Raw genomic sequence first — 18,894 nt, forward strand, 5'->3', positions numbered from 1 at the left:
AATCAGACATCATAGAATCAACTGTTTTTACAGCCCAATCATCAGAAACAACTTCTGGTGTTATTACATCGTTCGTGGAAAGTTCAAATACATACAGAATTTGGATGACTTCCGTCGGGTCATATATATCAAATGATACTTTATCCCAAACAATCCCATCAGTAATTGGTATAGCAGAAATGTTCACTAGGGGCAAATCTCTGCGAATTTTGTGAGAGAAAAAATTTGGTTTTAGGACCTCTTCCACCAGTTCAATTGGGGAGCATTAAGGAAGGTAATGACCATGTTTCAGTAAAAAGTAAACAATGACAAACCCAATCCAAAGGAGGAAAGCAAATACAGTTCATAAAAACCACAGAAAGTTCCATGGCAGATAAAAATAGTTAAATTTGAGCCAATTTATCATCTTACGTGCTCTTGATAGTTCAGTTACAGAAGATGCAGATCAATCAGTGAAAGTGTCATTGAGGTCAGCAAAATATCCAGAAGCAGTTTGTGCAAAAACTGGAGCTGTGTTTGGAAGAGGAGAGCTGGCAGATGTTTCTCACGGTGGTTCATAGTAGACTATGCCATCCGTTTGTGTAGAATTTGAGTAAAATTGCTCAACATTGAGGACGTTACTTGTTGCAAAAGAAGTGAATGGAATTAATGAGAGATCATGTCTTACCCTCCCCACGCTTGGAGAGGTGTCAGCGTTGCTGCTTAAAACCTGAAGAGGAACATCCTGGTCTGTAGTGAGAGGGATTCGGGTACTACCCAGGAGTCCTCTAGGTCTGCTGTGCAGGATCGGCCATATGGTGTAGCTTGACATTGTGAATGGAGACAAAGTGAATTTCTTTAGAACCAGGCAGAGGTGGTAGAATGACAGTTCTGGTACTGTGTATTCCCAGGACTGGAACCAGTGCACGATAGGAAGGACCAAACTCCTTTTTCACAGCAATCGTTTCACGCACTAGATCCCCATCTTTAGGAATCCAGCCAGTAGATGTTATTGGTACATCCCTTATTCCCAAGAAGGCTGCACTGGTAGATGCGTTGTCATCACAGAACTGTTGTTTGTTCTGCAAGACAGTGGCGCAAACTAGACTACTGCTTAGTCTGTTGTTTACACCTGGCCACCTGTAGCGTGCTTGTAGCAATGATGTTGAAGCTGCCACACCAGCTTGGGCAAAGGCAACTCCCTCATGCGCTGCTTTGATCAACTCTGGCCTTTGATCTTTGTTGGGAATTACACGATTACCCACCCCTGGTATTACTACTAGGCCAGTATTGAGGCATGATATGTGTTAGGAATATTTGGCAGGATATACCTTTGGCAGGGGCTTGCTGTCAGCCGAAGCTTTCACAGCAAACAGTGTTTCGTCATCCAATTTTGTTCTAGAACGAGTTACTGCAGCAAGAGAAGCTGTGGCTACTGCTGATTTGGCTGCTTCATCAGCCAAGGTATTGCCAGCAACATGTATTCCAACAAGCTGATACCCTAGTGTAGGTACAACATGGACATTGGGTAGCGTTTCCTTCAAATCCGCTACTTCCCCCACCGAAGTCTGTGTTTGATGGTGTTACCTTTTGAATCTCTGAACCCATTCTGGAGCAATTAATGCAGATATTCATTGAAGGAATGGGAACAATAGTATGAATCACAGACAATTAGCATTAGCTGTTCTGGATCCGTGTGTTCCAGTGCCATCACCACAGCTTTGAGCTCTGCCAGTTGTGCAGTGCAGACCCCTAATATTTGCATATAAGTGTATTGTGGATGGAATTCACTATCCTTCATATAGCCACTCACGACCGTGCAAGAGGCAGAGTATTGATGTTTTATGCCTATAGCTGGTTGGGCTGAGCCATCATTGTACATAATTATTTGATATTGTTCAATAGGCAATGTATTTGCTGGAACTGCGTATTCAAGCTCATATTGCAAAAAATCTTGAGTTTGTAATTTTGAGTCAAATATTCTAATCAACATCAGTAGCCGTCAGAGACATTGGCCATTGAATCCAATGTGGATGTAGTGCTGTAGCGTTAGGAGCGCTAGCTTTAGTAACAGCCTCAGGGGTTGGGATCGGAGATGAGACAATTATTAGTTTCTGCTTGGCCAGAGGTCTCTCTTTGATGACAGCAATCTGAACAGCAGGAGAATTTTCTCAGTGGGAGCAAAGCAGTGTTTTGCTGTAGAGTACAATTGTGATTTGTATGCAATCAGGATGGTCTCACCCACATTGAACGTTACATAGGTGAAACCAATGGCACCAGCAATTATTCTGATGGCCAAGTGTTTCTTGTTGTCCCTTGTGTGTAAGTGTTTAGCTGCAAGCATGTCTTGTTGTAATGCTGCGAGTATGAATGTGTTTTTAACTGTCCAGTATTTACTGGGAAAGTCAGAACATATTAAGTCATATAAGGATTTTATGCGTTGTGCATAATCTGGAATATATATTCTGCCAAAGTTTAAATAGCCCAAGAAAGACTGGAGCTTTTTTGTGGTGTTCAGTGGTTGTAGTTGTTCACATTTTTCTAAAAAGTGGTGCACTAGGCCCTTGCCTTCATCTGATAATTCATATCCCAAAACCAAGGCACTAAGAAAGGCAATCTTTTTTGAGAATTTGAATTTGTATCCAAATTTGGCAAATCCCACAACAATGCGGGCTACGCGTCTTATATGTTGCATGAGGTCATCATCCATAAGGTTAATTTCATCTACGTAGGTCAACGCCTCAGGGTCAATGTTGTGTAAAATAGATGTGACACAAGCTGAAAACAGTCCTGGACTGATCTTGTACCCTTGTGGGAGTCAGCAAAATTTCTTCTGAGAGCATAAAGTGCTGAAACTTGTTAAGTCCCTATTTTCAGGCTCTATGTTTAGGCAGAAAAAATCATTAGAAATATCCAAGGCTGTTTTATGTTTTTTTTGCATTATATTGTTCATAAATGCTGTGCTGTGTGCATTTCATATAGCAGATGTGTGTGTATGACAGTTAAAAGTCTGTAATCTATTCTGTATGAATGGTCCAGTTTAGCTAAGGGAAACAATTGATTGTTTATTGGTGACACACAGGATTCGATTGCACCCTGGTACTTTAGCTGTATGAGGATTTCCTTCACAGGTGCATTAGCTTCATGTTTTATTGGATATTGAGGTTGGGATTTAATTGGTATTACATGATAGGGGGAATCTTGATCTCATCCTACAGGATTGCCATATAAGGCAGGTGCCTGGCCACTGCCCAATCAATGCCGTGAATTTCCATGAGCTTTCTGGCAACAATGGGCGAGAAAGAGAGTTCAATAACCTCTTCCCCATAAGGGAGATTTCGGACAAATTCTGGTGGCCAGTCCTTGCCAGCCAACAAAATATCATGAATGGTAACAACGCAATCCTCAAAGATGGCATCAATTGTGCATTCAATATCTCCTTCTAATTGCATAGTTACTTTATACACCCTATCGGGCGGGGAGATACACATTTCCGTAGTCTCAACTTGTAAGAAGTCATCAGTTGCTTTCACCTCCCGATGCTGTTGAAGATCCTGGTGAACTATTGTGACCTCTGCTGCACTGTCTAGCAGTGACAGTGCCCACTTCCTGTTCTTCAGTATAGCCCTCTTCCTAAGTGGCATATCGAATAGCAACTGCTGCCACTTTTTTTTTTAATTGGGGTTTTGTTGGGAAAGTTTCTTCAGACGAGCGATGTGAGTCCGTTCTTGGTTTCATGTACTCTGTTTGCTGCTCTGACCGCCCACCACTCTTATTGCATTTTTACAGTGAGTCCTGAAAGAAATGAGATTGGCGAGTATCAGTATACTGATAGCTGTCAGGCGTTTTAATATTGTCTCTATTTCTAAGATTATAGCAATTTTTAGTGGTCTCCGAATGTGGAGATTCTCCCCTTTTGTTTTTAGGTGTTTGTTGTTTTTCATCCCACCGTTTTCTCGAACCTTCAGGTGCTTGCTTGGAAAAATCTATATTAGATTTACCCTGTAGATGTAGTTTAATGGGTCTGGCCCCCAGACTATCTCTACCAATGCTAGAGTAGGTCTCAGCGATAATCTTTGGCAGCTCACGTTCTTGATCCTATAGAGGAACGTCATGGAGTCACATACGCACTGCTAGTGCAACTGCCTTCCCTTTAAGATTACTAAATAGTATTGAGGACACTGTGGTACAATTGCCCATAAGTTGCATCCCTTAATCCAGGACCTGGGCTGCCCCGGAATACTCTAGAACCTGTTAACAGCTCCAGAAGATTGGTAAGTGTTGGTGTACTGTGTGCGGTAGTGTAGAGCGTGGCAAATACCGTGCCCCAAGTAATGCAGTTATCTACTCTGGGAACCAGCCCTAATGGCAAGCACTTAGTCAGTATTCTGTTTATCCTGAGGACCCGTATGGGAATAAACTGCTTCCAGGGCATTTATTTTTTGAGCTATCTAAAATTGAATCTCCTCCTGTTTGGTGGATACCTTACCCATGATCAAATGTGCAGTCGTGGGGTTAATGCCTGGCATATCTGCATGTGGTTGCGCTGGGGCAGAACGTGCTGGGTTAGTATTTAATGTCTGCATTACAAACTGTACTAGTAGTCTGTATATTGCTGTGAGCTCTGTATATAAGCGACAAACCTCAGCTACTGCCAAGGCTGCTGCATCAGGGTGCGGCATATAACTGGCCAGTAAAGGCCAGGAAGGACCATCATTACTCAGAGGACCTAACCTAACAGCGCCATCAAGCCAATTATTATGGTCTTGATAAGATAGAGGTAACTCTAGATCTACATAAGCTCTGTATTGTGCAGGTATGTTAGCAGGTGTGTAGTGATCAAATGGGTTAGTGTTCCCATCAACTGCTGGAAAGTTGATCCAAGAATAAAACATTTCTGTTCTGTAGGCGGGATGAGCCTCAACCGCAAATGTTACTGGACCCCCCTTGCCTGTGAGGCCATTTACCAATAGATGGGCAGTGAGGGGTGGTCGCATGTTCACTGAAATTACTACCCATTGAGGGTTTGCCATGGTAATGGTAAAGGTAGTTGTTTAGAGATAAGGACACCTAATGGGGATTGATCCTTTTAAGGTTCAAGCTTCAACAACCTGTAGCATTGGATATGTACTACCTACTTAGCTGAGGAGGAAATACTCAATACTACAGACGTCTCCGCATATAGTATTGAGGTGCCTTTAGCACATAGTGAGACAGAGGTACTCAGGAGGATCCAAAAGTTAGTGCCTGACCAAACGTTGGTGGCGCCATGTCGCGTAGGTTCTCACTATCCCAATGAGACTCCTGCATTTGGGCAGCAGAATCACCTGAATTGTGGGGAACTGAGTGCAATCCCACACCTTGTGACGCCTGTCGACCTAATCCATGTTTTCTGGCTAACTAGCAGTGCCTCATCTCTACCCGAGGGCAGGGATGATTGTGGCTTCTGGGTGCACGACATAGATGACCCCTCAGGGGAATCGTGGGTGATCAGATTTCATCCTTTTTTTCTCTCAGTTACATTGGTTTCAGACAGGCAAAGATAAACAGAGGCAGAGTATAGTTCAATAAGGTTTATTGAAATAACTGCATCTTAGATAAAATGTCATGTATTGCAATAACTAGGATGATGAAACACACTAGAAGCAAAATGGTGACAAGAAGAGTGAAACACAAGAACAGTCCCACCATACTGTCACTAGGAGTGATATATAGTTCCTACCTAAGCTATGTTAAAGCACAGCTTGGTAAGACCTAATCTGCCCTTCAAGTTTAACCCCCCCCCCCCGGGAAAATATCATCCCCATGCCTGAGCAAGGAAGCCTGTTGTCTAAGCAGACACCATCTTCATATGGGCAAAGGATCGACAGTCTAAGCAACTGTAGTGAAGGCAATCAGCAATCAACATGCAGTCGTGGTCACCTGGCTGGAATCTCCTTCTAATGTGTATAGGACAGGGAAGTGCTTTTATAATAAAACAGCTGATGTTCTGAGAAAATGTCCTCACATAAGGATGTGTATGGTTCTGTGAATGCTGGAGACACAGTGTACCACTTTTGCCAGCAACCCTATCTGGCTGCAGCCTTGAGGGAAGTGCAGAGTGAAAGGAATGTCTCCTTAAGAATGGAGTGCTGTTCTAGGTGAAAGAACAACTAGATAGGGAAAAATAAAATAACACTGCAAATGTGGCTAATGCTACAAAAACAAAGCAATGCTGACTAAAATTTAACCGGGCTAAAGTGCACAACGGCAGGCCTCGTTGCTAAAATAACATGAAGAAAATCATAGCTAAAATAGTTATGCAACAGTCACAAACATGACAGATATCCCGTCCGCCGTTTACGATCTCCACAGGTTACAAAGGGATTGTAATGTTGCAGATGGGCTAACTGTCATGTTTGTGAAGGAGAGACCCCCACCACCAAACCCTAAATCAGCCTTAAGTGCTCATAAATTGGGAGCTCTGTGATAAGCTGTCACTGAAGGATTTTTAAAAAAACTGTAGTTTTTCAGAAGCATACAACATGATATTATTTTATGCATTTTGTTTTATTGTTAGGAGCACATAGATGATAGTCTGCCACAAATTGGATTCTGTCACTTTTGTTTTTGCTGTAGTTTGAAATAAGTGCTTCCCTGGGTAATGGCAAAGACTTGCCAGTTTGTTGCATTATGACTTGCAAAGGCTAGCCACTCATTTGGAATAGCTTAAAGCTATTCTGTAGATTTTCTTTATACATGTCCTCATTGTTTTAGATGCATTACATTTTGAACACCTCGTCATACATGATGCTGAGTTTTGTATGGCATAGTTGACCCTCATGCATCTGTTTGCACATTTATGTGCCAGTGTAGTGCAGAGCTGGCACTTACGTCGGAAATGTAACTTGTCAAGTGTGGTTATTAATGCAACCATAACTCACCCCCCATGCACTTCTCATGTCCTCAGATATGATGTAATTGATGACCTCATTAATGACATCACTGATTACATCACATATGCTCGCCAGCCATATGACTTTATTTAGCACAGTGGACAGACAAGCAAGCCTTTATTAACAGTGAAAACGTAGACACAAAACAACATCTTAAACCATGGCACTTTTAATTTCAGCGACTCTACACTAAAAGTGAAAGGATTGAGGATTCAGCTGTATTTATTGGGGTTCTAAATCAACATAGAATGTAAACTATACATTTAAACCTGCCATTACTAGTGGGAAAGTGATACCGGTGTTAAAACTTACTTTGGTCTTTCTGAATGTCGATTGGTTCCCCACAGCCTGGCACAGCACCCGGAGGCGTAGCTCAGTCTTTAAGACTTGGGGAAGTAGGGGTGAGCATTAGATTTCCTAACAATCACGCTGGTATATAATGTTGAAATGCATTATACGACAATCAGTGCACATGAGGTGGGCTAAAGAGGCAGTGCAAATGAAGACAAATACGGATTGGTAGGGGTATTAACCTCTTGGGTGCCAAGGACATAATGGTTACAACCTTGGCTGCACCGCTCGGGTATCGAGGACGTAACTGTTACTTCCTGATATGGACCCTCGGGGAAGCACTAGCGCTCCCCCTGAGGGCCTGGCCTCCTCCTCCCATGGGCAGGGATGGAAGGGGAATCGCTTCCCCTTCCACCCTGACCACTTAAGTGACATTTGATGATGTCAGCACGCGATCGTGTGCTGACCTCATCAGAGGCCACCCCCACCGAGTTGGAAGAATTGGAAGAGAAATGCAAAGGCATTTCTCTTTCGATCACGGGCTGAGGGTGGGAGAGGCATCAAAGGAAAGGAAAGGACTTTCTTTTCCTTTGATCTCACTCTGAGCATTTCTGCAGCCTGATCATGAGGCAATTATTTATTGGCCATTTCTGCCCTCCCGGGGGCAGATCGGCCTATTTTAATCAGGCCGATCTACCCGTAGAGGGGCAGAAGCCACTAGACACCAGAGAGTTTTTTTTTTTTTTGCCAAAACGTTGAAGGGGAGGGACGCCTAGAGCAAGGGTCGCTCCCTTGGGAGGCCATTATTTATTAGGCCATTTCTGCCCCCCTGAGGTCAGATCAGCCTATTTTAATTAGGCCAATCTGCCCCCAGGGGGAATAGAAGCCACTAGGCACCAGGGATAATTTTGTTTAAATGCATTTAGAGGTGGGGAGCGACCCCTTAGGCAAGGGTCACTCCCCGGGGGGGCAAATTCTTTTTAGGCCATTTCTGCCCCCCTTGGGGGAAGATAGGCCTATTTTTATTGGGCCAATCTGCCTACCAAGAGTGGCAGAAACCACTAGACACCAGGGATTTTCTTTTTTTACATCATTTTCATGCAAGGGGAGCGAACCCTTAGGCAAGGGTCACTCCTCTGGGGGCAAATTTATTTTAGGCCACTTATGCCCTCTTGGGAGAAGGCAATTTTAATTAGGCCGATCTTGCCCCCAGGGAGACAGAAACCAGTAGGCACCAGGATTTTTTTTTTTTTGTTTGTTTTTTTGCAGATGAGGAGCGATCCCTTAGCCATTTCTGCCCCCCTTGGGAGCAGATGGGCTTATTTCTATTAGGCCAATCTGCCCCCCAGGGGGCAGAAAACATTAGGCACAGGGATTGGTGTGTGTGTTTTGTTTGGAGGGACAGTCCCTTGGGCAAGGGTCGCTCCCCATGGAGGCACATTAGTTTTGGCCCTTTATGCCCTCCTTAGAGGCAGATTGGCCTATTTTTGTAAGGCCCATCTGCAGGGTGGCAGAAAGACCAGCAGTGACCAGGGAAGACTTTTGTTTAAAAAAAGAGGGTGGAGGAATGGCCATATCCCCACCTTAAATAAATGCGGACAAAGTTGTTCTGCCCACTGGTGGGCAGATGGCACAATTACCCCCGATTCACCACTTGGGGGGCAAAAAGCCTACTAGAAGCCAGGGAATAAAAAATAAATAAATAGTGGGGTCGTGGCCACTAACCAGTATGGGCATGGTTATGCCCCCACCCCAACTGAAGGAAGTAACTGTCTTTCAGCTCGCCTTTGTACACTAAAACATCTTATCCCACGGCAGGCAAGAGGACATTTGATTATTTTGTCTTTTGGTTTTACATTTGGGCCATGAAAGCTTGTCTAACTCAAAATCGTCCCACTTGGAATGGTGAGGGCTGCACTGTTTGTACTTTGGGACCTAGACACATCTGAAAACTAAAGATCTGGGTGAGCCCAGGGTGGCGTGCTTCACATGCACCCCACACCATTTTCTTACCCACAAGGCCTGCAAACCTCCAGCTTTGCTTGAAATTGCACATTTTTGTGATGGAACCTTCTGGACTCTGCAGAAATCCACAAAATTCTTACCACCCATCATTGTTGCATCTATACCGATAAAAATTCTGCCCAACTGTCAGCCTAAAAATGTTTTTTTAGAAACTGCCCTTTTGGACTCGCTTTGGTTCACCCTCCTTTTTGAAATGTTTTTGACTCTTCCCACAGGCACTTGGCCCACCTACACAAGTGAGGTATCATTTTACCCGGAGACTGAGGGGAATGTTGGGTGGTAGTGCAGTGATCTCATACAGAAATGTAGGAAAAATGCGATTTGTTTAGATAAATTTAAGTTTGCTGAGGATTCTGGCTAAGAAAACACTGGAGGATCTATGCAAGTCAGACCTCCCTGGACTCCCTCAGGTGTATAGTTTTCAGAAATGTTTGGGTTTGGTAGGTTTCCCCAGATGGCTGCTCAGCCCAGGACCAAAAACACAGGTGCCCCCGCAAAAACAGGTTGTTTTTTTATTTGATAATTTGTCTGCATAGTATTATGGAGCATTTCCTGTGGCAGGCACTACGCCTACCCACACAAGTGAGGTACCATTTTTATGGGGAGACTTGGGGGAACACTGGGTAGATGGGAGTTTGTGACTCCCCTCAGATTCCAGAACTTTGCAGCACCAAAATGTGAGGAAAAGGTGTTTTTTTGGCAAGTTTTTAGGTTTGCTAAGGATTCTGAGTAACAGAACCTGGTGAGAGCACCACAAGTTACCTAATCCTGGGTTCCCCTAGGTGTCTAGTTTTAAGAAATGTCCAGGTTTGCTAGGTTTCCCTAGGTGCCGGCTGAGCTAGAGGCCAAAATCCACAGCTGAGCACTTTGCAAAAAACAGGTCAATTTTCTTTGGGAGAATGTGATGTGTCCACGTTGTGTTTTGGTGCATTTCCTGTCATGAGCTCTAGGCCTACCCACACAAGTGAGGTACCATGTTTATCAGGAGACTTGGGGGAATGCTGGGTGGAAGGAAATTCGTGGCTCCTCTCAGATTCAAGAACTTTATATCACAGAAATGTGAGGAAAAAGTATTTTTTTTCTTTTTACAAATTGTGAGGTTTGCAAAGGATTCTGGGTAACATTACCCGGTGAGAGTCATACAAGTCACCCATCCTGGATTCCCTTATGTGTCTGGTTTTGAAAAATGCACAGGTTTTGTAGGTTTCCCTAGGTGATGGCTGACATAGAGGCCAAAATCCACAGCTAGGCACTCTCCAAAAAACACATCAGATTTCAATTTAAAAATGTGATGAGTCCATGTTGCGTTTCCTGTTGCAGGCATTAGGCCTACCCACACAAGGGAAGTACCATTTTTATCGGGTGACTTGTGGTAACACAGAAAATCATAACAAATATTATTGTCCCTTGTCTTTCTCTACATTTTTTCCTTCCAAATGTAAGACAGTTTGAAAAAAAGACGCCTGTTTGAGAAATGTCCTGGAATTCACATGCTAGTATGGGGACCACAGAATTCAAAGATGTGCAAATAACTACTGCTTCTCAGCACCTTATCTTGGGCTCATTTTGGAAATACAAAGGTTTCCTTGATGCTTACTTTTCACTCTGTATTTCACTAAATGAATTGCTGTATACTCTGTATACAATGAAAACCCACTGCAAGGTGCAGCTCTATTATTGGCTCTAGATGCCTAGGGTTCTTGATGAACCTACCAGCCCTATATATCCCCGCAACTAGAAGAGTCCAGCAGACCTAATAGTATATTGCTTTTGAAAATCTGACATCACAGGAAAAAATTACAGAGTAAAATGTGAAGAAAAATGGCTGTTTGTTTACCTCAATTTCAATATTTGTTTCTTTTAGCTGTTATTTTCTGTAGGAAAACCTCATAGGATGTACACAAATGACCCCTTGCTAAATTCTGAATTCTGTCTCCTTTTCAGAAATGTTTAGCTGTCCAGGATCCAGCATTGATTTCACACCTATTTATGTCACTAACTGGAAGGAGTCTAAAAGCACACAAAATAGTAAAAATGGGGTATGTCCCAGTAAAATGCCAAAATTGTGTTAAAAAATGTGATTTTCTGATTTAAGTCTGCCTGTTCCTGAAAGCTCGGAAGATGGTAATTTCAGCACCACAAACCCTTTGTTAATGCAATTTTCAGGGAAAAATCCACAAGCCTTCTTCTGTGGCCCTTTTTCCCATTAAAGAAAAACAAACCAAATTTTTGCTGTATTTGGGCTAATTTCTTGGTGTCCTCCGGTGGAACCCACAAACTCTGGGTACCTATAGAATTCCTAGGATTTTGGTAAAAAAGGACGCAAATTTGGCATGGGTAGCTAATGTGGTCAAAAAGTTATGAGGGCCTAAGCACAAACTACCCCAAAAAGCCAGAAAAAGGCTGGGCACCTGAGGGGACAAATGGCCTGGCAGTGAATGGGTTAAGTAAAAGAAAACACAATGGGCCTTATTATAACTTCTGCAGATGGCAAAGCCCGTCTGCTGAAGTCCCGACGGGTAGGTTGCCACTAGTGTGGCAACCTCCCCGCTGGGCCTATTACGAGTTTCCAGGAGGGTCAGCGGGCGGAAACACAGTTTTCCTACCAGCCTTTTCATAGCAGGGTAACCGTCATTAAACCGCTCGTGGATAAGGGGTTCGGAATCACCAGGGCAGTCCTGCTTGACCACCAGCACCGCCAGACCATCATGTAGAAAAAAACTGGCATTAGTGGTGGTCCTACTGCTACCATGACCCTGGCGGTCATTAGACCGTCAGAGTCGTAATTAGGCCCAATATTTTGCAAAATACCCAACATTTTTTAACATTTTTAAAGCAGAAGGGAGAGAGCGTTTGTGCATTATTGGCTGTGTTTTTCTAAAAATTCCTGGTGAAATTCAACAGATCCCTCTTCATATCCGATTAGAAGCACCTGTACCCAACTATTTACTAGAAAAGGAATTTGTTAGGGGGGGAGGGTCTAACACCCCAAATTCCCTCCTGAAGCTGCGCCCCTGACAGAACCTACATCCAAGTAAATATGATGCAGGCAAGAGAAGTGGCTGAATTCCAGCCATTCGTTCAATCCCCACTGCTTAAAGTTAGCCACCTAGAGTGAGTTAGAGCCCTAGAAGGACATAAAACCAGGGGCGATTTCTCAATGAGAGCCTTAGGGTGTTGCCCCCCTGTACTTGTGGTCCCCTGACCCCTGTATTAAAAATAATAAATAATGCTAAAAAGTCAAACGGGTTGGACGGGTTTCTTCTGCTAGCCAACCCTCCATGGGCACTTGAGGCCTCTCTTACCTGCGTGAATTAGGGAGTTGGGGAATCTGAGCCGAAGCCTCCTGGTTGTGCCTGCTCCAGCCAATCCAGGCACTTCTCCCATTGGTAATATAACAGCTAAGGAGCAGAATCTGTATTGGCTGAAGAGAAGCAAGTAGGCCTAGTCTCATAGCTTGGCAGTGGGGGAGGTTTAGGTTCACGATACTCAGCCAATTACTGTATGGCTATTTGAAGCCACAAAGTGATTGGCCATTTCCTATGCCTTGCTGTTCCTTCATGCCGAGCACATTGCGCACGAGACGAGGGTGAAAATGAAGAAGGCGAGTCAAGGTCCAAGAGCGAGAAAGACTGCAAGTTACTCTCTTCATCCACAAGCAGCTGTTCATCTACACGGAATCCTTCGTCCCTATTCAAAGCCAAAGATCAACAGACTGCATAGAGCTCACGGGGTATGGATGAAAGGTTCTACATGAACCTGAACACTGTGTGAGCATTTAAAATGCATTTCTGAAAATAACTGTTAGCTTTTCAGCAAATAATAGGAAATCTGGCATGTCAATTCCTTAGAAAGACAGGATGTGGTGTTAATAGCCAAAGCTGCCGACTCAGGAGCTGGCGAACCAGGTTCGAGTCTCGGCGTCAGCTCAATATCTTGTGACTGGGTGAATCAATGAATCTCACGTGCCTATAAAAAATATGAAGGTGTCCTTGAGTAATGTAGTTGGTGGTCATGTAAAGTGTTCACACTATATAAAGTGAATTAAAAGAAAAGATAGTGACACGTGAAGCATATAAAGGTAAATTCTATGCATACATGAAGAAAGAGCATATCATCCTTAAGACAGGGGGGCGGGGTGGTGTGCACGAGGGGGGAATAGTAATAACATTTTTAAAAACTTACCTTAGCTCCCGCACCGCATGCTGCTCCTCTGCTGGCTGCAGGCATAGGCTCTCATTATGCCCTGCAGTCAATCCTGATGCTGCTAAAAGCAGCGCCAGGATAGGCTGGGATCGGCCAGCCAGGGTGCTCCCAGGCAGACATGGAACCTATGCAGGCTCTCTCCTGCTGTTGCTAGGCTGGGGAGAGCCCTGTGTGCATGGGTGTTTGACCGGCCTGAGACGGCTGGGCAAACACACATGCACTCTCAGTGGTCCTGCTGAGCACTCCCCCTCAGAACACATCACCCCCATGGCCCGCCCCTTTACCAGGAAACAATAACAAACACTGTTTGTTATAATTTCCTTGTAAAGGTTTTGCAGCTGCCGCTGCTGGTGGGGGACGACGCTCCTCCGCCCTCATGGAGGAGCAGCTTCTGCACTCAGGGCAGGGGAAACAAGCAAATTAGACACAAGCTGTGTAACCTCATGAGTCAAACCCGTCTCAAAAGTCAGTATACATAGTGCAGTCTATGACAATCTTTTTGCAATTTTATTAATACTTGCGCTCCAACTAGAGTGAAAATCTCCTGCATCCTGGCCCCTATCCTCCTGATTGCAATATTGTGAGGTGAATGATAATAGCCTACTACGCAACTTGCAGTCACACACGTAAAGCATCACTCGTGCATGACTGGGAGTGCCAGTGCAGAGGCTGCCCAGACTTTCAGAGAATGGCCTTGGTTCATGCTGATATGTGTTCAGATGTGCATGCTGTGTTAGTGCACTATGATATCACATTCATTTTAGTGGCTATGGTCAAACTGAAAGTCTCCTTTTTATTTTACCCAGACTACATTCTATAGTATTTCCCCTTGCAATTAATGATGCAGAAAAAACTATTAAATCCAGTGATTATAGTGAAACTGAAAGACTCACTTTTTTCCTTATCCACCACATAGTCCCTGCTTCTTTATTTTCCTCTTCCTGCCAGGGATTGGATACAGAAGGGCACTGTTGCATCAAAATCTGTACAGATGTTTCTTTATTTGACTCATTGTGCTTAAATAATTAACCCGCCAATCAGTCTAATTTTTGTCACATTTTTATTCTGATTACACAGTATCATTTGGGTAGCGTGGTTCTTGTATGTTGGTGTCCCAACCACGATCTGCAGCTGGATCCCAACACAGCCTACACACTGCAATGGCATGACAGCATGTGCACCATTAGTCAGGCCCTGACACACAGGCTCTACTCTTCACTGAGCGGCAAACCTGTGCAAACAATGGCTGTCAGTTACCACTCTTTTTGGGAAAGGTTTTTGGAAGGGTAGTCCACGCCCCACTTTTGTCCATCAGACTTGCTAGCTTTGCTTACTGGTGACATAACACTCCAAGCCAAATTTTACATCCCACCACCTGCAAATGTCACCAGCCACCACTGCACAAAACAGGGCCAACCATTAGGCCATCCCATCAATCCTTGCTGCTCATGGTTAACGGCTATGCCTAGGAGGCTATGCCCACATAAGGTCTAGGTGAAGGGTTATTGTGAGCAGTTAACCCATAACACCTCCTCTCACTGCTCATGGCCTCACAAATGATATCATAAATGACCTCACAAGCTTCAGTTTGCGGCTTATCTTGCATATAGATCTCCTTGATTAAAGGCTGCAAGGCAACTTGTATTGCGTTTAATATTGGGGATACGTTGTGCTACTGCCAAAATATAACAAACCTGTATGCTACAGACACTCATAATACTTTTCTGCATTTTTATTTCCTTCTACTTCTTTTTTGCACAAATAGACGAAGAATCCATTGTTAACTCTAATGTACATTGCCAGATGTCTCATGCAGCTATGGATGGAATAACTCACAATGTGGAGAGTGATGCTCATACACTGGATGATCCTCAGCAAACGTCAGACGGACAAGCAGAAAATGACAGTGACAACCTGAACATCCCCACAGCACCACCAGCTGGTATGAAAGATGAGTCTATGTCTAATCAGAGGCAACTGTAGAGATTCTAAAATATTTTGCTCATGTGCTATTGGTTGGCTCAAAAAAAGAGAAATTTGCTCATATTCACAATTTATTTAACTTGTCCCTTTGTTGTTTGGTTGCATTGTGAGCTAAGAAATAGAGCTAAATGTAACAGAACATGAATATCAGTGCCAGCAGCCTCTAGTGCTTGCTAAATGTGCACTTGGGGAAACATTTTCCCCCAACTTACTCCAAGCATTTAGTGCTAGTTTCTTAGCACAAAAATGCACCTTCACATCCAAAATGGGCACAAGGCTGCATTTCGAGCTACAAAAATAGCCATCTCAATAGCAGGCCTCTATGGAGATGGTGCAGAGTCAGTAGGTGAGTCAATAGGTATGGGACGCATGCAGTGCTGTGTGGAATCAGTAAGTAATTTCTTCATTCTCAGCACTGAGGGTGCTAAGGCACCTTGAAAAATGGGTCATCCCAGTGGCTGGTCCTGCCAAGAGTAACAGTAATCTGGTCCACTGCACTTTATGAAGCCTAATCAGACCTTGCAGACACACTCTTTCAGTCTCTTCTGCAGACACAACATCATACGGAGAGGGAGAGAACCCTTGTCAGTAGAGTCTTTGTTGGAAGTCAAAATGTAAAGCTAATGCCAAGAAAGGTCCAAATCTTCTTGTGAGCTGTTATAAAAAATATGATTCCTAAAAGTTGAAATTATTTCTGTGTAGAATCCCTAGTTCACTCTCAAAGATGTAGCTAGAGCAACAAAGCCCCACACATGAAAAACTGGTGCAGTAGAGGTCACCGAGCTAAGTCACTATCCTTTTGTTAAGCACTGCAGCTGAGCTTAAGCAAACTAGATTGAATACTTCCAGAATTAATCAAGCACCAAAAGGTAGGAAAATGTTGATTTGTTCAAAGAGCTACTCATACCCTATTACCTTTGTCCTGTAACCTTGGTTTTGAAAGTATTATGCTATAAAAAGGTATCAAATTAAAGTTTTAATCAATTACTTACCCTGAAAACAAATAATTTGATGGCCAGGGCAGTGGAGTAACTTACTCTGTCACAGGTCCAGACCACCATATTATAAAATGTTTGTCAGCCCGACTTAAATTTCAGTCATTCACAGGAACAGCCGGTAAGGCAGTTCCTATGAATGCATTGGATCTCTATAATATGGCTCTGTCAAACATGACCATGATCCAAAGTGAGTTATTGTTTTTCAGAATAAAAAAAATCAATGCCCCCCTGCCATGGGGGTCATCACGCATGACAAGGCGGCATTTCTTATTTTTTTACTGACGCTTACCGCCAGGGGTTACCAGGAGGTGTCGGCAGTAAACAAACAGCTATGTGGCCTCCCTTCCAAGTTGGACAGGTGGACATATAGCCAATTCGCCAACAGTCAGTACTCTGTTTGGAGTAGTCTCCACCATAGCAGACCTATGGTGAACCCACTTTTAAATTCGACGGGCAGACCATTATCTTGTTGGGTAGCACATTCCATCACCATTGCAACGGAGTATGCTCATCACCAACATATAAATCAGACCCAGCATTTTTAGTGGAAAATATTTTTTTCATTAGTATACAATATTATAATGCAAATATCTTATTCAAGTTTTACAAAGAATTATATTTTCTTCTTTTATTCACAAGTTATTTTTTGTGGCTCATGATGCCTCAATACATTTTGGACCATTAGATGAGCCCTTTGTCATAGAGACAATCACATATCACATAATCACAATCACAGCTTATGTGCCTGTGAACATACAAAGAAATCTAAAGAGAAACTAAATATGGAGGGTATTCACACAAAAAAAAAAAACTATACAAGACTTGATACAGCATGTGCATACCTTATCATAATCAACAAAAATAATACTTTTCTGCCACGTGAATATGTTCCTTTGAGACTGGCGATTTATAAAAGGCACCATGTTGAAGTCATCTAAAGTATGTCAACAAACTATGCCTAAATTTTTATTGTGCATTATCTCATTTCAAAATGATGCTCATTTTTTTAATTTGCAGTAATGCAATGCAGCGTTTCAAAATGTCCAATACATTGGTCAGGCGACATTACAAAAAAGGACAGAATGAAATCACACATATCTGTGTACCAACTATAATGGTTCAAACCTACATGTGAGAGGTGAATCATAGTTAAGAACTACTCCTGGCATGTGTTCCTGTTTGATGTTTTCAAAGGTGTTTCTAGAGTACCAGGATAAGAGAGCCACAAGTAAAAAAAGCTGTAGTGGCCCAGGCAACACAGGGATAGCAGTATTTGTTGTATATATCCTATGACAGCAGCAGGTTTCCAGTCTCTTAATTTGAGTCTTCCACTGTAGACATTAAAGGCAGAGATGCTAGTGGTTCTGTCACAATGTCAAATTTATTTTAGACTGCATTGTCTTGTTCAGAGTTGGAATGCAAGCATTTGGGCAGTGTTGATAACTCTTTGTTGATCCTTTGTAGAAATGTACTGAGGGTTCTAAATCTGGCTACCAGCACCCGGGCTGTGATTGGTTTACTAAATCTCTGTACTCAGAAACTGGATTAGCTGTCCCACAGATGTGAGATGATACCTACAGAAAATAAAGACAATCATTGGCACCCCTCCTATGGAACTTGTTTACTGGGTTTTCTTTAAGCTAACAAATTAGAAGGTAGTGGTAGCTTGTATGAAGTCTCAAATCAGGATGCAATCCCACGGCAGGCGTTATTGTTTAACCTTTTGTCATGCCAGCCTGTGTTTCTTAAAGCATTGTTGGTGGCATATTGTACAACTTTTAAAGTTGCTTCTTGAGGACTGTTATCTATTTAATGTATGTTGAGAAAAAGAATGATAGGCTTATCACCAGAGAAAATAGGAGTCGGGCAGAATGTCTTCACTCCAGCATCCAGATTATGAGTGCTCCCAGGAGGGCCCAGGACTGGAGGGCACCACCTGGGAGGTTAGGACTCACTTAGGCTTGGTCCTGGTGCTGGTTCAACATAGTTTGATCTTTTTCTGTCTCTGAGGCTTTGATCAGGAGGTCAGCCAATTAGCACTTGGAGACACTCTGGTAGTCTTTGGATCAACAGAAGAACAGGGCTCAAACAGCAGGGTAGACCTCTGAGGGTTCAAGGCAGTCTTCAGGCAGCAAAGCATTCCCTTCAGGTGCAGTAATACAGTGCTCTGAAGTACACAGAAGGCTACAGCAGCAAGCAGTCTTCTGGGAGTCCTTCTATAGGTCCAGAAAGTGAGTTGAAGAGTGTATCTGAGGGTCCTAGTTTTATACCTGGGCTTCCTTTGAAGTAGGAGAAGTTTCCAGAACATTCCATTTGAAGTGCTTGAAGTTTCCTGCTTCCCCTGCACTGGCTGCAAGCTGGCTGAATGAATAATGAAAGAGTGACAAGTCCCTTGTTTGAAGGCAGAGCATAGCCTATTCAGTTGCAAGTGGGGCAGTGCCCAGCTTCACTCCCCAAGCTGCCAGTTGATTGCTATC

The 18,894-nt window shown here is 43.3% G+C and overlaps 1 long non-coding RNA gene across 1 annotated transcript in view; it reads left to right on the plus strand.

The window, feature by feature from the left end:
- Positions 1-15,552, plus strand: part of LOC138297263 (uncharacterized) — a 62,551-nt gene extending 46,999 nt beyond the window's left edge. Inside the window, exon 4 of the long non-coding RNA XR_011203983.1 lies at positions 15,202-15,552. This is a non-coding gene — a long non-coding RNA (uncharacterized lncRNA). The remainder of the gene's footprint in view (positions 1-15,201) is intronic.
- The last annotated feature ends 3,342 nt before the right edge of the window (positions 15,553-18,894 follow it).

This window comes from Pleurodeles waltl, chromosome 5, assembly GCF_031143425.1.
Source record: "Pleurodeles waltl isolate 20211129_DDA chromosome 5, aPleWal1.hap1.20221129, whole genome shotgun sequence".
NCBI lineage: Eukaryota > Metazoa > Chordata > Amphibia > Caudata > Salamandridae > Pleurodeles > Pleurodeles waltl.